Source organism: Lynx canadensis, chromosome E1, assembly GCF_007474595.2.
Source record: "Lynx canadensis isolate LIC74 chromosome E1, mLynCan4.pri.v2, whole genome shotgun sequence".
NCBI lineage: Eukaryota > Metazoa > Chordata > Mammalia > Carnivora > Felidae > Lynx > Lynx canadensis.
In genome coordinates this window covers 26526890-26544034 of record NC_044316.2, presented here as the reverse complement: position 1 = coordinate 26544034, position 17145 = coordinate 26526890, and the positions used below count along the sequence as shown (strand labels likewise).

Sequence of the window (17145 nt, the reverse complement as noted above, 5' to 3'; positions counted from 1 at the left end):
GACGTCCTCACGCGCGCGTGCCCGCTCCCCGCGCAACGCGTCCTAGGACTGGCTGCGCCAGAGACGCCGCCTGTGGGTGGTGGCTGTAGAGAGGAGTGGGTGCTGTCTGGGGACTTCCTGCAGGCGTCTGCATTAAACAATAAGCGGCCGTCACCTATGTGCGTATTTCTGTGTAATCCGCCACATGCCTCAGAGATCTGGACGTTTTGAGATTAAACATATTTTGGCTTCGGGAACCTGCCCTCGGAGGAGAGGCCTGACGTTGGTGGTTGCCCTAGGCCGGCCCCAGCTAGTCCCGTGGGGTCCTGGGCGCCTCCCCTCTGGAGGCAGGCCACCCCCCTGGTCCGCTTCGCGCTCGTCTCCTGGGACCTGAGTTGGAGGAGCCACGTCTGCAAGGGGCTTGGGCGTCTCTAGAAGAGCGGGGCGGAGCGAGAGCTTTCGGGTTTGGCGAGCTTAAGCCCTGACAGAGTTGTGGCTGGGCGGTGAAGTTTTAAGTGAACTGGGTTTTCGTTACGATCCTAAAGTTGCACTGTGTGAACTAGGCTCTGCCAAAATCCGAGCAGAGAAGCAAAGAAGTCGGAAAGAGATTTGGCGGTGGAAGTGGGAGATTTAAAAACGGTCTTGTATGAGGTATAATAGGAACTCTGCTATTTTCGCTCTAAGTTCTAAAATGAAAAGTTTTTTTAAGAAAAAGTTTAAACAAAAGAAACGAAAAAGCCCACCTCTTGAGCCCTGGCCAAAATATATCTTAAATGATATTAAATGTATTCCGTGAATCTCCCCCATCTCCTCACAGCGATCAAAAGCCTTTACATTCTGAACCGAAAGCTTCTTACCTTTAATTTATAGAAATTGACGTCAAGTAAATAATAGTCTTTCTCCAGTCTCGAAATTAAATATTCCATACCAAGTGCACTGAACTTACTTGGCAAGGGCTTTTCTTTCCTCACTACAAGAGACAATAAATGTGCACATATATATGTTATGTGTTGACCATCTAGTGGAAAAAGTGGTACTTTGTCTTTTTTTTTTTATTTTTATTTATTTATTTATTTTTTTTTTTTTTTAAAAAAAATTTTTTTTCAACGTTTATTTATTTTTGGGACAGAGAGAGACAGAGCATGAACGGGGGAGGGGCAGAGAGAGAGGGAGACACAGAATCGGAAGCAAGCTCCAGGCTCTGAGCCATCAGCCCAGAGCCTGACGCGGGGCTCAAACTCACGGACAGCGAGATCATGACCTGGCTGAGGTCGGACGCTTAACCGACTGCGCCACCCAGGCGCCCCTGCTTTGTCTTTTTATTGGTCACTACCTGATTTAAAATCATTCACAACTTTGCCCAAGTTAGTTTAGTGGTTTGTACTTTTTTTTTTTTTTAGGTATTTTTTTTTAATTTTTTTTTTTTCCAACGTTTATTTATTTTTGGGACAGAGAGAGACAGAGCATGAATGGGGGAGGGGCAGAGAGAGAGGGAGACACAGAATCAGAAACAGGCTCCAGGCTCTGAGCCATCAGCCCAGAGCCCGACGCGGGGCTCAAACTCACGGACCGCGAGATTGTGACCTGGCTGAAGTCGGACACTTAACCGACTGCGCCACCCAGGCGTCCCAATGTGGTTTGTACTTTCTGAGGCTCCTTAATCATGAGCTTCTTTGCACTTTATTTTTTCCTGTATCAGAATACAACTGAGTCCAGTGTTTAACCTCAATTATGCACTTCGAGGCTGTAACATAAATTAGATTAGTTCTATCACCAAAGTATTTGCCTTGGTTAGAGAGGCACTCTCTACTCCCCCTTCCCCCCTCCCCTGCCATTGGCATTAGATCTGCTTCTTACTGTTGATTAAGATACTGGGGTGTGTGTGTGTGTGTGTGTGTGTGTGTGTGTGTGTGTGTGTTTTAAACAAAAGTCTTCCTGACAAATTAGGTTTCTGGGTCAGTAAGGCTGTCTTAGCCCATTTGAGCTGCAAAGCTATAAACAACAAATTTATTTCTCACAGTTCAGGAGCCTACGAAGTCCAGCATCAAGGTTCTGGCAGATTTGGTGTCTGGTAAGTACTTGTTTCCTTCAGTATCTGTTTCCTAGTCTTTTTGCTGTGCCCTCATATGGTGGAAGGGTAGAAGGAGCTCTTTGGAATCTCGTTCATAAGAGCTCTGCCCTCATGACGTAATCACCTACCTTCACCTCCTAATACCATCACATTGGGCGTTAGGATTTCAATGTATGAATTTTGCAAAGGACACAAAAACTAGAACTGTAGCAAAGGCTGAGGGCCAGGCTCTGGACTGCAGTGAATTTTTCAAGGAGACTTATTTGTGTATATATTCTCTCATTCCAGCGACAATACAACATGGATATTTTTACTTTAAACTTTAAAATGTATGATAATTTAGGGAAAGAGAAAGAGAGTCAGTCTTACTTAATCCAGCTATAGCTACAATGTGGCATCAATCTGTTTTAGTACATTGATAGTTTTAGTACATTAGGTACATTTTAAATTTAGTACATTTATACACCCCACTGTTAAATTCTCATTTTAACATATTCATAACACATTACAGATGTATTAGTACAGATTGAAAGTTTAGTATACTTGGAACTACATTCTACTCAAACAACTTCACTGAAAAGTAACGTTTGAAGAAGAGTACTGAATTGATGACAGTATTTGACAATGAAAGACTTATCTCATAAATTTTCTTTCCACTAGCATCTAGAATGTTGGAAATGAATTAATCAATTAAACAGCATTTAATGAGTACTTACTAAATGTCAATAATTGTTCTAAATGTTGGAGAGATAGATATTTTAAAAGGTATAGTCCCTCTCCCACAGTGAAGTAAGTAGGTAGACAAGACTCTAAACAAATAATTATAGTGTACTGGAATAAACACTATAATTGAAGGTTGTAGGAGATGCAATGGAAGCAAGAAATGGAGCATTTAACTTTGTCGGGCAGGACCTGCTTCATTAAATTTGTGGTGTTTGAGATGAATCTTGAAGAATGTGTTGAAATTTGATAGGATACAAGCAGTAACAGGACATTCCAGATAGAAACAACATTAGGTGGAAAGGCATGGTATTGAAATACTATGGCCCTTTGAAGGACTTAGTTTTTTGTTTCTGAAAGAGTAGGGTGCATATGAGGGAATAGTAAGAGTAAGTAACATTTTAATAGTAAGAGTAAGTAAGATTTTGTGGATCTCATTTAGGAATTCATTCCATAGTTTATTCTAATGGCAAAAGGAAAACTATTGAGTTTTAAGCAGCAGAGGTTTTTTATGTTTTTTTTTTTTGTTGTTGTTTTTATTTGTGTTTAGAGAGAGAGACAGAGCATGAGTCTGGAAGGGTCAGAGACAGAGGGAGACACAGAATCTGAAGCAAGCTCCAGGCTTCGAGCTGCCAGCACAGAGCCCGACATGGGGCTCGAACCCACAGACCACAAGATCATGACCCAAGCCGAAGACAGACACTTAACCGACTGAGCCACCCAGCACCCTGAAATAGCAGAGTTTTGTGACAAGATTTGCATTTTCTGAAAAATTCACATGCTGATCATTTATAGCAATACAAGCTCAGTTAGGAGATTATTCCGAATAGTTGGAAGTAGGAGATGAGAAGCTCTTAAACTCCTCAGTAAAATGGGATTCATGAGATTGGAGGGGTTAAAAGGAGATAGAATCATAGAATCATAGGATTAAGTGTAAATTGTTGCAGTTATGCCTTCCTTCTCAAGCCAATTGTTCATGCCCACCTATTCCATACTCTTGGGTAGTCCCCTCCCAGACGGACTAACTTATGTGACTTGCTGTGGCCATTGGGATAATAGCAGTTGTAATTTAGCAGGGACTTGAAGGATGTTTGCACATTTGGGACTTGCCGTTTTATTGTTGACAACCCTTCTGCCACCATGTAATCAAATCAGTCTTGCTTCCTAGAAGATGAAGGACCACTTGGAGAGAGGCCCCAAGTGTCCCAGCTATCTCAACCTTCCCATTTGAGGCCCCAAACATATGTGTGAGGCCATCCTAGACTGTCCAGCCCCAACTAAGATGGTTCAGACCAGAAGAATCAGCTAGTCAACCCACAGAATCACAGGACATAATAAATATTTACTTTTAAGCCCTCAGATTTGGAGCAGTTTGTTTCATAACAAAAGTTAACTGATACCCTAAACGACCACATAGATGTGGATTGGATAAGAAGTCATCTAAGATGAATCTCTCCTTTGTAGCTTGAGTGGGTGGATAAATCAATATTGGAAAGCTATGAATATTAGAACAAGTAAATTGGTGGTATTACCAAAGATAATGAGAAATATGTATTTTTAAAGACAAGTTTTGGGAGGGATAACAATAAATTCAGTTGTGGAAATAGAATCTTAGGAGTTCTTGGAATATACAGGTGAAGATATCCATTGACTGTGATATAAAGATCTGGAGATCATAACTTTGGAGTAAAAGCCGTGGCTTTGAATGACATTGACCAATTCTCATTTATTAGTTTTGGGAACTTTCTTTGTAGATTCCTTAATATTCTGTACTTAGACATTGTTGTTTATTACCAGATACAGCTTCTAACTTTCTAATCTGTATGCTTTTTATTTCTTATTGTATTGGTTTGAACTGCCATTACATGTTGAATAGGAATGGTGAGAGTAGATGTCCTAGTCCTGTTCCTGATTTTAGGGAGAAAACAGGAAAAATAGTCTTTTACTATTAAGTGTTACCTATAGTTTTTTGGGGTTTTTTTTGTAGGTGTCATTTTTTTCAAGTTAGGAAGTTCCCTTCTTTTCTTAGATTACTAAGAGTTTTTATCATGAATAGATGTTGAATTCTGCCAAATGCTTTTCCTGCCTTTATTGAGAAATCAGTTTTTCTTCTTTAGTCTGTTAATATGATGAATTATGTCAGTTAATTTTTAAATGTTGACTCAGCCTTGAATTTCCAGAATAAAACACATTAGGTTGTAGTATATTATCTTTTTCACATGTTGCATTTTTTTAAACTAATATTTTGTGGTGGATTTTTGCATCTATGTTTATGGGAGGTATTGCCTTTCTTATAATGTGTTTATCTGGCTTTGGTAACAGGGATGTGTTTCTGAATTGGAAATGTTTCCCCTTTTCCTGTTTTCAGAAAAGGTTGTATAGATTTAGTATTATTTCTTACACTATGATTTGGTAGATTAATGGTGAAGCCACTTGGCATAGAATTTTCTTTATAGAGAAGTTTTAAATTACAGATTTAATTGCTTTAATATTTACAGGATTATTCAGGTTATGTATTTCTTCCTAAGTGAGCTTTGGTAATTTGTGTCTATGGATTAATTGTGTAATATTCTCTTAAATATCTGTAGTGTCTGTGATGATGTTACCCTTTCATTCCTAATTTTGGTAATTTGTGTCTTGTTTTTTTGTTTTTTGGGTTTTTTTTTTTTTTTTTGGTCAGTATAGCTAGAAGTTTCTAGATTTTGTTAGTATTTTCAATAAAATTTGTTTTATTTTGGTATTACTTCTTTTTCTCTGATGTTTTCCTATTTTGAACTTTACTGATTTCTGCTCTTTATTATTTCTCATCTGTTTTGTATTTACTCTTTATATGGTTTCTAAAGGTAGAAGTTTGTTTGTTTGTTTTTAAGTAGGCTTTCTGCCCAATGTGGGGCTTGAATTCATGACACTGAGATTAAGAGCCTCATGTTCTATTGACTTAGCCAGTTAGGCACCCCTCTAAAGGTAGAAGTTTAGATCATTGATTTGGGATCTTATTTTTTGACATGAGCATGTAATTTTATGCATTTCCTTCTAAGCACTGCTTTGGCTGAAGCTCATAAATTTTGATATGTTGTATTTTTTTTTTTTATTTTTTTTTCAATGTTTATTTATTTTTGGGACAGAGAGAGACAGAGCATGAACGGGGGAGGGGCAGAGAGAGAGGGAGACACAGAATCGGAAACAGGCTCCAGGCTCTGAGCCATCAGCCCAGAGCCCGACGCAGGGCTCGAACCCACAGACCGCGAGATCGTGACCTGGCTGAAGTCGGACGCTTAACCGACTGCGCCACCCAGGCGCCCCTGATATGTTGTATTTTTATCTGAATTCCGTTCAAAATATTTTCTAGTTTCCCTGTGTTGTTGTCTTTGACCCATGGGTTACTAGAAGTGTGTTAATTTTCAAATATTTGTGACTTTTCTAGATATCTTTCTGTTATTTGTTTCTCATTTAATTCTGATATATTCAGTGAATGTACTTTCTATGATTTCAATTCTTTAAATTTTGTATTATGACCTAGAATATCATATGTCTTTTTAAAAATATTTTATTTTTAAGTAATCTCTACACCCAACATGGGGCTGGAACCCCAAGATCAAGAGTCACATGTTGTGCCAATCAAGCCAGCGAGGCACCCCTAGAATATCATATGTCTTGGTAAATGTTCCAGGTACACTTGAAAAGAATATATCTTCTGCTCTTGTTAAGGTAGAGTGTTCTACAAATGTTTTAGGTCAAGGTGGTTGATGGTGTTGTTCAGGTCTTCTCAATCTTTGCTGACTTTCTATCTACTTATTCTGTCCATTGCTGAGAGAAGTCTCCAGCACCTGGGTAGCTCAGTTAAGCATCTGACTTGGGCTCAGGTCATGATCTCACGGTCCATGAGTTCAAGTCCCACGTTGGGTGAGCTCCAGTCCCACTTCAGGTGAGCTCATGCCCTGCTTCAGATGAGCATGGGCACCACTTTGGGTGAGCATGGGTCCTTCTTTGGGTGAGCATGAACCCCACTTCATGTAAACATGAGCCCCGCTTCAGGTGAGCCCCACTTCTCTCTCTCTCTCTCTGTCCCTCATGGGAGAGTCTCTCTCTTTCTCTCTCTCTCTCTCTCTCCCCCTCTCTCTCTCTGCTTACTTGCATCCCCTATGTCTCTCTCAAAAAAAAAAAAAGAAACATTGAAGTCTCCAAGTATAATAATAAATTTGTTTATCTTTCCAACTCTTTAGTTTTTGCTTCATGTATTTTGAAGATATATATTTTTTTAATTTTTTAACGTTTATTTATTTTTGAGACAGAGAGAGACAGGGCATGAATAGGGGAGGGTCAGAGTGAGAGGGAGACACAGAATCCGAAGCAGGCTCCAGGCTCTGAGCTGTCAGCACAGAGCCTGACACGGGGCTCAAACTCACAGACTGTGAGATCATGACCTGAGCCGAAGTCAGACGCTTAACTGACTGAGCCACCCAGGCGCCCCTGAAGATGTATTTTTAGGTCCATACACAATTACAATTTTTTTCACACTTACAATTCTTATGTCTTCTTGGCAAATTGATCCTTTTAACATTGTTTAACATTGTATAATATCCCTCTTTATCCATGGTGATATGTAGCAACTCCACTTCTTTTGACTAGTGTTTTTCCCATCCTTTTACTCCTAATCTATCAATAGGTTGCTTATTTTATTTTAGTTGAATCTTCAAAAAAAAAAAAAAAAAAAACCTCATTCTGACAACTTTTTCTTTTAATTGGTATGTTTCGACTATTTACATTTAGTGTAATAATTGATGCTGTTGGACTTAGGTTACCCTTTTATTAATTGTTTTCTGTTTGTGTCTTCTATTTAATTTTTCTCTTTCACCTTTTCTGCCTTCTTTTAGATTGTGTGGATACTTTTAGTATTCCATTATAGTTTATCTATTAGTTTTTTGATTATTTGTTTAAAAAATTTTTTTAATGTTTATTTATTTTTGAGAGAGAGAGAGAGAGAGAGAGAGCGAGCAGGGGAGGGGCAGAGAGAGAGGGAGACACAGAATCTGAAGCAGGCTCCAGGCTCTGAGCTCTCAGCACAGAGCCCAACATGGGGCTCAAACTCATGAGCTACAACATCATGACCTGAGCTGAAGTCAGCCACCCAACCAACTGAGCCACCCAGGTGCCCCTGGTTATCTGTTTAGAAACACTTTTTCATTTTCTAATTTTTAGTTGTGGTAAAATACACATAACATAAAGTTTAATATTTTTAACTATTTAACTATTAACTATTTTTAGGTGTATAGTTCAGTATTGTTAAGTATATTCACACTGTTGTGCAACCATTCCTCAGAACTTATCCATCTTGTGAAACTGAAACCCATTAAGTAATAACTCCCCATTTTCCTTCTTCCCAAGCTCTGGCAAACACCATTCTACGTTCTGTTCCTATGAATTTGACTCCTCTAGATACATCATACAAATGGATTTATACATTATTTGTCTTTGTGACTGGCTTATTTCACATGGCGTAATATCCTCATAGTTCCTTTATGTTGTAGCAGGTATTAGAATTTACTTCCTTTTTAAGGCTGAATAATAATCCACTTTGTATACCACATTTTGTATATTCATTCATCTGCTGATGGACACTTGGTTCCTTCCACCTTTAGGCTATTTTGAATAATCTGCCATAAATATGGGTATACAACTATCTCTTTGAGATTCAGCTTTCAGTTATTTTGGATATACCCCAGAAGTGGAATTATTATATCAATTTTTAATTTTTTGAGGAACTGCCATACTGTTTTCCTTAGCAACTACACTATTTTACATTATCTCCAACAGTATACCAGAATTTTAATTTCTCTACATCTTCACCACACCTGTTATTTTTTCCCTTCATTTCTTCCCTCCTTCCTTTTTAAAATAGTAGCCATTTTGTTAGATGTGAGGTGATATCTCATTGTTGTTTTCTTTTATACAGCTTTATTGAAATATAGTTGACATGTAATCATTATGGTTTGATTTGCATTTCCATAATGATTAATGATGTTGAGCATCTTTTCATATGCTTATGTTAGCCATTTGTATATGTTCTTGGAGATAATTGTTTTTAATGGTTCTTTTAATGATTATACTATACATCCCTAACCTTTCACAGTTTACTTCAAGTAAAATGTCAGAATCTTATATCCGTATAGGTGCCTTTGTTTTCCTCCCTTCTGATTATCATGTTGATTGCATTTCTGTCATTTGAAAACTACATCAAATGATGTTATGATTTTTGCTTATAATAGTCATACAAATTTTAGAGAAATTTAGTGAAAAAATAGTCTTTTATATTTATCTACCTATTTAGATTTATTTTGCTTTTCTTTCATTCCTAAAGTTCTAAGTTTTCTTCTTAAGGGAATCTTAGGGAATCAAAAGGGTATCATTTCCCTTTGTCTTGAAGAACTTCTATTTCTATTAGTGCAGGGCTCCTGGAAATGTATTCTCTTAGTTTTCCTTATTCTTATTATTCTTATTCTCATTAATGAAAGATGCTTTGGTTGGTAACTAATTTTGGTTAGATAGTTTCAGCATTTTACAGATACCTCATTGTTTTTACTCTCCAAGGTTTCTAATGAGAAACCCATAGTCATTCAAATCTTTGTTCCTTTGTATGTTATGTCTTATTTTCCTCTAGCTGGTCTCAAGATTTTTTTCTTTATCTTGAGTTTCTAGCAATTTTTGTTGTTGTTTAATTGAGGTATAATTGACATACAACATTATTGTTAGTTTCAGGTGTACAACGCAATGACTCAGTATTTGTATATCCAGCAATTTTATAATGATGTCTTTGGGAGTGTTTTTTTGTGAGTTTATCCTGTTTGAGATTCACTCAGATTCAAGAATCTCAGTGGATCTGTAAATTTACATCTTTTACCAAATTTTGTGGAGTTTTTGGTAATTATGTCTTCAACAACATTTTTTTTGTGTGCTCCAATCTCTCCTACAGTAGGTTGACTAATGGCTACCAAAGGATATCAAGACTTAATCCTAGAACTTAAAATATTACTTTATTTGGAAAGAGGGTCTTTGCTAATGTAATTAAGTTAGGGATTTTTGAGATAAGGCAGTTACGTTGGATTTTTTAAGTGGGCCCTAAATGCCATCACAAGTGTCCTTATAAGAGAGAAGCAAAGGAGATAACACAAAGAGGAGAGGGCAGTGTGAAGATGGAGTAGAGGGAGAAATGACCACAAAAGCTAAGGAATGCTGATAGCTACCAGAAGCCAGAAGTGGGCAAAGAATGGATTCTCTCCTAGAACCTCCAGAGGAATTGCAGCCCTTCTGACACCTTAATTTCAGACTTCTGGCTTCCAGAACAGTGAGAAAATGGTTTCTGTTGTTTTAAGGCACATAGTTTGTGGTAATTTGATATAGCATCAACGGGAAAGTAATATACCTCCAATGTACCTTTACATAGAAACTAATGTACCTTTCTGGAACTCCAGTGAATGAATGTTAGACCATGTGATACTGTCCCACAGGACCCAGAGGCTGTCTTCATTTTCTTTTCAATCTTTCTTCCCCCCTCTATTCTTCAGACTAGATAGTTTCTGTTGGTGTATCTTCAAGTTCCTCTATCACCTTTATCCTATTATTGATCTTATCCAGTGAAATTTTTTATTTTGATATATTTCTCAGTTTTATAATTTCTATTGGTTTCTTTTCCATAATTTCTTTTTCTCTGCTGAGAATTTCTGTCTTTCCATTTTTAAGCATGTTTACTTCTATCTTACAGAGCATAATGATAATAACAATGTGATATAATAACAAATATATATTTGGTTTCTGCCCCTGGTTCCTGATAGAGCTTCTAAAACCATTTTAATTTCCTGACCGATGGGAGTGATAGGAATATCTTACACAGAGGTTTAAACCCTTTGGAATTTCCTGGGTGATAGGAGCATCCTTTGTTCTAATGAGGTGACTCTTGGTTAGCTCCTGGATAGTTTCAGGATTGGGGCTGGTCATCAGAAATACCAAGCCATGATTAGTTTAGTCCTTTCAGTCCTACCCTCCATCCCCAGGAAAGGGAAGAGAAGATGGAGACTGAGGTAACATTGAATCATACCTACATGATGGAGCCTCCATACAAATCCCTAAACTACAAGGAGAGCTTCCGGGTTGCTGTACACATCCACTTGGCAGGAAGGTGGTGTATCCCAATCCCGTGGAAGCAGATGCTCCTACACATGGGACCTTTTTAGACTTCACCCTGTTTACCTCCTCATCTGGCTGCTTGTATTCATTATAACATCCTTTCTAAAAAACTGGTAAACATAAGTAAATCTGTCCTGGAGTTTTGTAAGCCATTCAAGCAAATTCCTAATTCTGAGGGGATGATTATAGGCCCCCTTAACTTTGTAGCCAAGTCAGACAAAAATCTGGGCCCCTTGGGGACTCACTTATTACTTGTGACTGGCATCTGAATTGAGGGTAGTCTTATGGGACTGAGTCTTTAAGTCTGTGGAGTCTGACATTAAGTTATAGGATACCCAGTTGTTATCCAGAGTTGGAAAATTAGGTGATGTGCTTAAAAAAAAAATCTTCATACACTTGGTGTCAGAAGTGTTCTCTGGGCAGAGAAACAGTTTTTCCTTTAGTTGGTGTTAGAGAAATGAGATTTGCTAAAATGGCCCTTGGCTCAAGGAAACATGTGGTGTATGAAGAGAAAGGATGAAAGGATGGGGATGAGGAACCTCTGATCCCAGGATGGCTACCTAATTACCCATGGTATGAAACTGCAGCTGCACTGCAATCAGTTACTAAAGGTAAAAATTACCATTGGAATTTAGAAATGATGGTAGACCCAACCCCTGTAGAGTTGGCTTACTGTGGATATGTAAGGAAATGTAAAATAATAAGAAACATATTAACTGTACAATCCCTTGGTTATTGTTATCTGTAATATCTAAAGTGAAAGAAAGTGTAGTTAGGCTTTGATTCTAGACCAAGCTCAGATTTTGATTGGTGTGAGCTTCGTCCACTAGCCTCAGAGCTGCCCACAAAGGGAAAAAAATATGCCAGAACAAAAGAAATTGCCTCTAATACCTCTGGTTGCCAACAAGGTAGTCAACATGGGGGGAAGGCAAAACCAAGAAACTACTGAGAACAGTGGGTATAGTGTAGGATTTGTCTCATTTTGTAGGTCAGTATCATCAGCTTTCTGAAGAACCTTTACTCAAATGGATTGTAAGAGTAACTAAATTAGGAGAAGTATCTTTGGTTTTAAATACTGCTGAGTGGAAGAGTTTGTTTGGGTTGATACAGGACCCAAAGCTCACTGTTAAACAATCACAGATGGCTATACATGATTCAGACACACAGGTGGTTATTCCCAAGGGAACATTCATCCTGGTGGACTGGTTAAAAGCCACTGTGAAGTGTGTTTGTCTGAGAAAGCGGGGGACTGTCTAACTCCTCCTATAATTGCCAAGTGGAACCAATCCCAAATGAAGCAGCTGATGTGCTTTGTATGCAAGCCATGTGGGACTGGATCTGTGATGACTGGTATATTCACTTGATGAATATGCTCATTACTCAAGTTATGGTAGATGCTGTGATTAGGGAGGCCTCTGTTGTAGGGGCACTCCATGTAACTTTACTGTTGCAAAAATCAAACAACATGATGAAAAGTCCTATCAGATTTGCTGTATGAGCTTCCCAGTGTAAGTTTTACTGAAAACAAGATCTTTAAAGTAATTAACAAGAAAAGCAGGGAAAGACAGAGGGGAGAGTCAGGGGACTTGTCTCAGCAGAGTGGAAGTTTATGGATGGTTATTGAGAAAAGGGAGGAGTGTGGTGGACACTGATGATGTTGAAACAAAGGTGTTGATACAGCACTATCAAAGTTGGGTGGACCAGTGGGATTCCCGATTAGTCCCTCAATGTTGAAAGGCCCCAAACAAGTCTGCTTCATTTACCTCAATTTGGAGGAACTTAAAAAGCTAGAAGGTATAGATTACAATGAAAAACCCTACCCAGAATTGCTTGGGGTGATGGTTAGCTGTATTAATCAAGGTGAAGATTTAACTCTAGGGGCCCAAATCCTCTGGCCCAACCCCTGAAGCCATATGGACTTGTGTGGGTAATGTGATCAGGGGATAGAGAAATTTCTGGTACTCCTTTGCAACAGAGCTCCATGCACTGTGCTATGGAAACATGTTTATGAAGTCCTAACTTGGACTACAGTCAGATTGAGAAAATATATGAGTTGATGGGATTATAAAAATTAGAATGTTGAAGCAGGCTTTATGTAAAGAAATTGTGTCTCCTCTATCTGAATGTTTTATAGGAATGAATATTAGGTATGACTGGGGAACACCTTCCATAGTTCATGTTATAAAACCAGAACCTGTTAATGAAATCTGAATGGAAGCTACAGCTAAGAATGTAAAGGCTGATGGGATTAAGGTGAAAGTTTGGAGGAGAATTGATGTTTCAACAGGCCTTATGTGAAGTGATTGTGCCTCTACCTGATTGCATTATGGGGATGAATATCATATCTGATTGGGGAATATTTCAGCTACCTATTATTATAAAATAGAAGACATATAAATCTGCCCTTCAAGCAATATTAATTGGACATGCTAAATGAAAATTAATGTTTGCATGAATCCAAACAATATAAAGTAGAAGCTGGAGTGCTGATATGGACAAATTCTTTGTGCAGTAACTGTATGTGGAGCATTCAGTGGGGCTTATCACAAAAGCCTAGGAGCACCTCTTAGCACTGACTATAGGGACTTTGGTCTGGAGAATTTCCCTTTGAAGGGCAATTAGTAGGTTACTATCAGACATTAATTAAAATGGCCATTGTGGGGTGTCTGGGTGGCTCAGATGGTTGAGCATCCAGCTCTTGATTTTGGCTCAGGTCATGGTCTCACAGTCGTGGGATCGAGCCCTGTATCAGGCTCTATGTTGCGTGTGGAGCCTGCTTGAGATCCTTTTTCTCTATCCCTCTGCCCACCCCCCACCCCACTTCATGCATACACGTGTGCTCTCTCACTCTCTCAAGAAAAAAAAACCAAAACACTGCCTTGTGACTAAAGACATAAAATAATCTTGAAACCTAAAATGCCTTTGATGTCTTGGTTGATGTTGGAAAAATACTATACTGGGGAAGGCAGTGCCCAGAACAGTTCCATAATAAAATGGAAATGGTTTATTCAGGGTCATGCTACCTGTGGAATGCAAGGATGATGTATTCACAAGTAGGGGGCCTCTTTTCCCCTAGGCCTGACTTTGAAACTGTGTGAGGAGCTGCCAGATTCTGTCATCACTTGGATTGTGCCCAATAAACATCTCTCAGCTGACCAACAAATATCTCCTTGGTTCATGGATGGTAGTTGTAAAGTAAATGGACAACATTCTGTTTGGAAAACCACCACTCTGATCTGGAAGATAAAAATCAGCTAGGTGGGCTGATTTGTTTACTGTTTTCTTAGCAGTGGTGGAAGAATTAAACACTGAATGATAACAATCTCTGTATTTCATTTTTTACCAACTAATGGATGATGGCCAATGAAAACCTGATACTCTGGATCCTATTAAAATCCTCTGAAGAATATTGATTTTTATTGTTGTCTTCAGCAGTCAGTTATCTTGGTTGGATTGAGACTGCAAAGTCTATTTTGACTTTTTTTCCCTTATGGATTCTAATGTTAGGACAGTTTCCAAGGCCTATGCAGTGTTCTTTTAGATCTGTCCTACATTTGTACTACTCAGGGGCTAGTCTTGGAATTGTGCTTTGCTTTATATTGCCATTCAGTTCTCAAGGAATTTACTATGCTGCTTTGGGGTGTTCTGTGTATGTGTACTTCAGAAGTGAGCTCTGGATATATTCTGATTTGTGCACAGAACTAAGAGAACCCTTCTCCAGCTCTCTCCTCTGTGAGATTCTCTTCAGCCTCCTGCCTCTGTCCTACAGCTGGAATGATGGGTTTTATTCTCTAGGGGTTTTACTTGCCCGTGCCACAGCAAGAGGGAAAAATGGGGATTTCTTCCCCACAACTCTTTAAAATCCAGGGACCCATTTTCTGTTTCTCTGTCTATAAAGACAGGGTTGTTTTTTTTATGAGTTGTAGCTGCCACAGCCTCGCTGGGCACCCACACGCCTGTAAAATTCTCTCTCCAACCACCCCCATTCCCGACACACACACACACACACACACACACACACACACACACACACACGTGAAGCTCTCTCTCATATGGACCCCTCTTCCAATTTGATTCTTGTCCCCAATACTGCTCTTGTTTACCTTTTCAGAATGCTCAGGTAGTGGCTTTTGTGTTTCACCCAGAGTGTTTAGTTATAATCAGCAGTGGAGACAGGTGTTAGTGGACTATTCCTTGGCTGGCACTGGAATCTCTGAATACTTATTTCTTAAATTAGCTATTTAATATCTGTCTCTTCTACTATACTCAATGTCAATAAGGACTATTTTGGTTTTATTACTGTATCCCCATGACTAGTACAGTTCTTAGCATAAACTAAGAACTCAATAAATATTTATTGAACATATGAATGAATGGACACTTTTCAGATCTCATCTTACTTGATGTTTTTGTAGCATTCTACACTATGGATTGTTTTCACCTGGAATCTTTTTTTCCCTAGGCTCCCATATTATTAAAGTCTACTGGTTTCCCCATTTGTCTAGCCTTCCTTTGTAGGTAAGTTGCTATTTCTTTATGAACCTTGCAGCTTTAGAAATTACTTTTGAAAAGGGGGCACCTACATAGTCTGCTCATATAGGCACACATAAATTCTTACTAATAAATTCTCAGTCACCATTTCATCATTTTAGAACCAAACAGATATTTGTTAACTGCATAGTGGCCCTCCTTTGCTATCTATCTTATTTCTGTTACTAGGCCCCATATAACTCTTTTTTCCCCTGCTTATCTAGTTTATTTCCTACACAATTCTTGCTAGAGTATAATTTTCTAAAATTTAAAAACATGACTCTTGGGGTGCCTGGGTGGCTGAGTCAGTTCAGTGTCTGACTCTTGATTTCGGTTCAAGTCATGACTCCACGTTTTGTGATCGAGCCCTGTGTTGGGCTCTGTGCTGACAGTGAAAAGCCTGCTTGGGATTCTCTCTCTCCCTTTCTCTCTGTCCCTTCCCCACTCACATTCTCTCCCTCAAACTAAATAAACAAAAAAACCCACATTACTCATTCAAATATAAAAGGAAGATATTTCTTTTTTTTTTTTTTAATTTTTTTTTCAACGTTTTTTATTTATTTTGGGACAGAGAGAGACAGAGCATGAACGGGGAGGGGCAGAGAGAAGGGGAGACACAGAATCGGAAACAGGCTCCAGGCTCCGAGCCATCAGCCCAGAGCCTGACGCGGGGCTCGAACTCACGGACCGCGAGATCGCGACCTGGCTGAAGTTGGACGCTCAACCAACTGCGCCACCCAGGCGCCCCTAAAAGGAAGATATTTCTAATATTTTATTCAACTCATTAATTAATGAGAACATGTAAGATATTAAGACTGTTGAAAGAGAAATTCAAGAGACAGAGAATTTATATAGTCAAAGGAATGCTGAAATAAATTTGTCAGTAGAGGCAAATTTCTGCATGGCAAGAGATATAAAATGTTACATCTCAGGTTATGTTTTTTCTAGATGGAAAACAACTCTCTGCCAGGAGATTTGTATTTATATGACTAAGAACAGGAATCATTTGCATTGCTCATCTGCAATTGCTTTGTTATCATTTACCTGTAAGTTAACCACTACCCCTGTAAAGTTGTAAAATAGCCTAGGCAATAGAAAGTCAAATCAAGATGCACATCCCTATACAATCAGGTAATTCCCAGAGGGTCTGCTAAATTATATCTTGCATTCCAGTGGAAGGATCCCAGTAATTTCTGCCTATTTCCAAGTTTTGAATGTTTTTTCTTAAGGCTCTTTACCCTGACAAGAAAACTTTATTTTTGCTTTTCTATAGCACCAGTCCCCTTTTCATCAGAATGTTTTTTTTTCCCTGCCTTGTGCCCAGTTATTTCTCTTACTTTATTTAAATCTTGGCTCCATCTTGCTTCCTTTGAACACAAATTTTTGGTCTTCCTTCTGTCACCCTTATGTGATGTGGCTGATCCTCAGTTCACTTGCTAAACATTTAGAGAGTAATTAGGAGTGTTAGTTTTTTATTTTAAGGTACAGTAAGGTGGTATTATTTTTATTAAAAGTGGTCTTTATTCGGGCCCCTGGGTGGCTCAGTTGGTTAAGCGTCCAGCTTCAGCCCAGGTCATGATTCTGTGCTTTGTGGGTTTGAGCCCTGCATCCGGCTCTGTGCTGACAGCTTGGAGCCTGGAGCCTGCTTCAAATTCTGTATCTCT

General features: G+C 38.8%; 1 long non-coding RNA gene across 2 annotated transcripts; it reads left to right on the top strand.

Annotated features, from left to right (window-relative positions):
* The first annotated feature begins 2 nt into the window (after window positions 1–2).
* Window positions 3–15774, top strand: LOC116737769. 2 transcript variants are annotated; one of them, XR_004342919.1, is made up of 3 exons: window positions 3–630; window positions 2000–2050; window positions 14028–15774. It is a non-coding gene; the product is annotated as an uncharacterized LOC116737769 (long non-coding RNA). The 2 variants fall into 2 exon arrangements; XR_004342920.1 differs by lacking the exon at window positions 14028–15774 and adding an exon at window positions 3321–3350.
* The last annotated feature ends 1371 nt before the right edge of the window (window positions 15775–17145 follow it).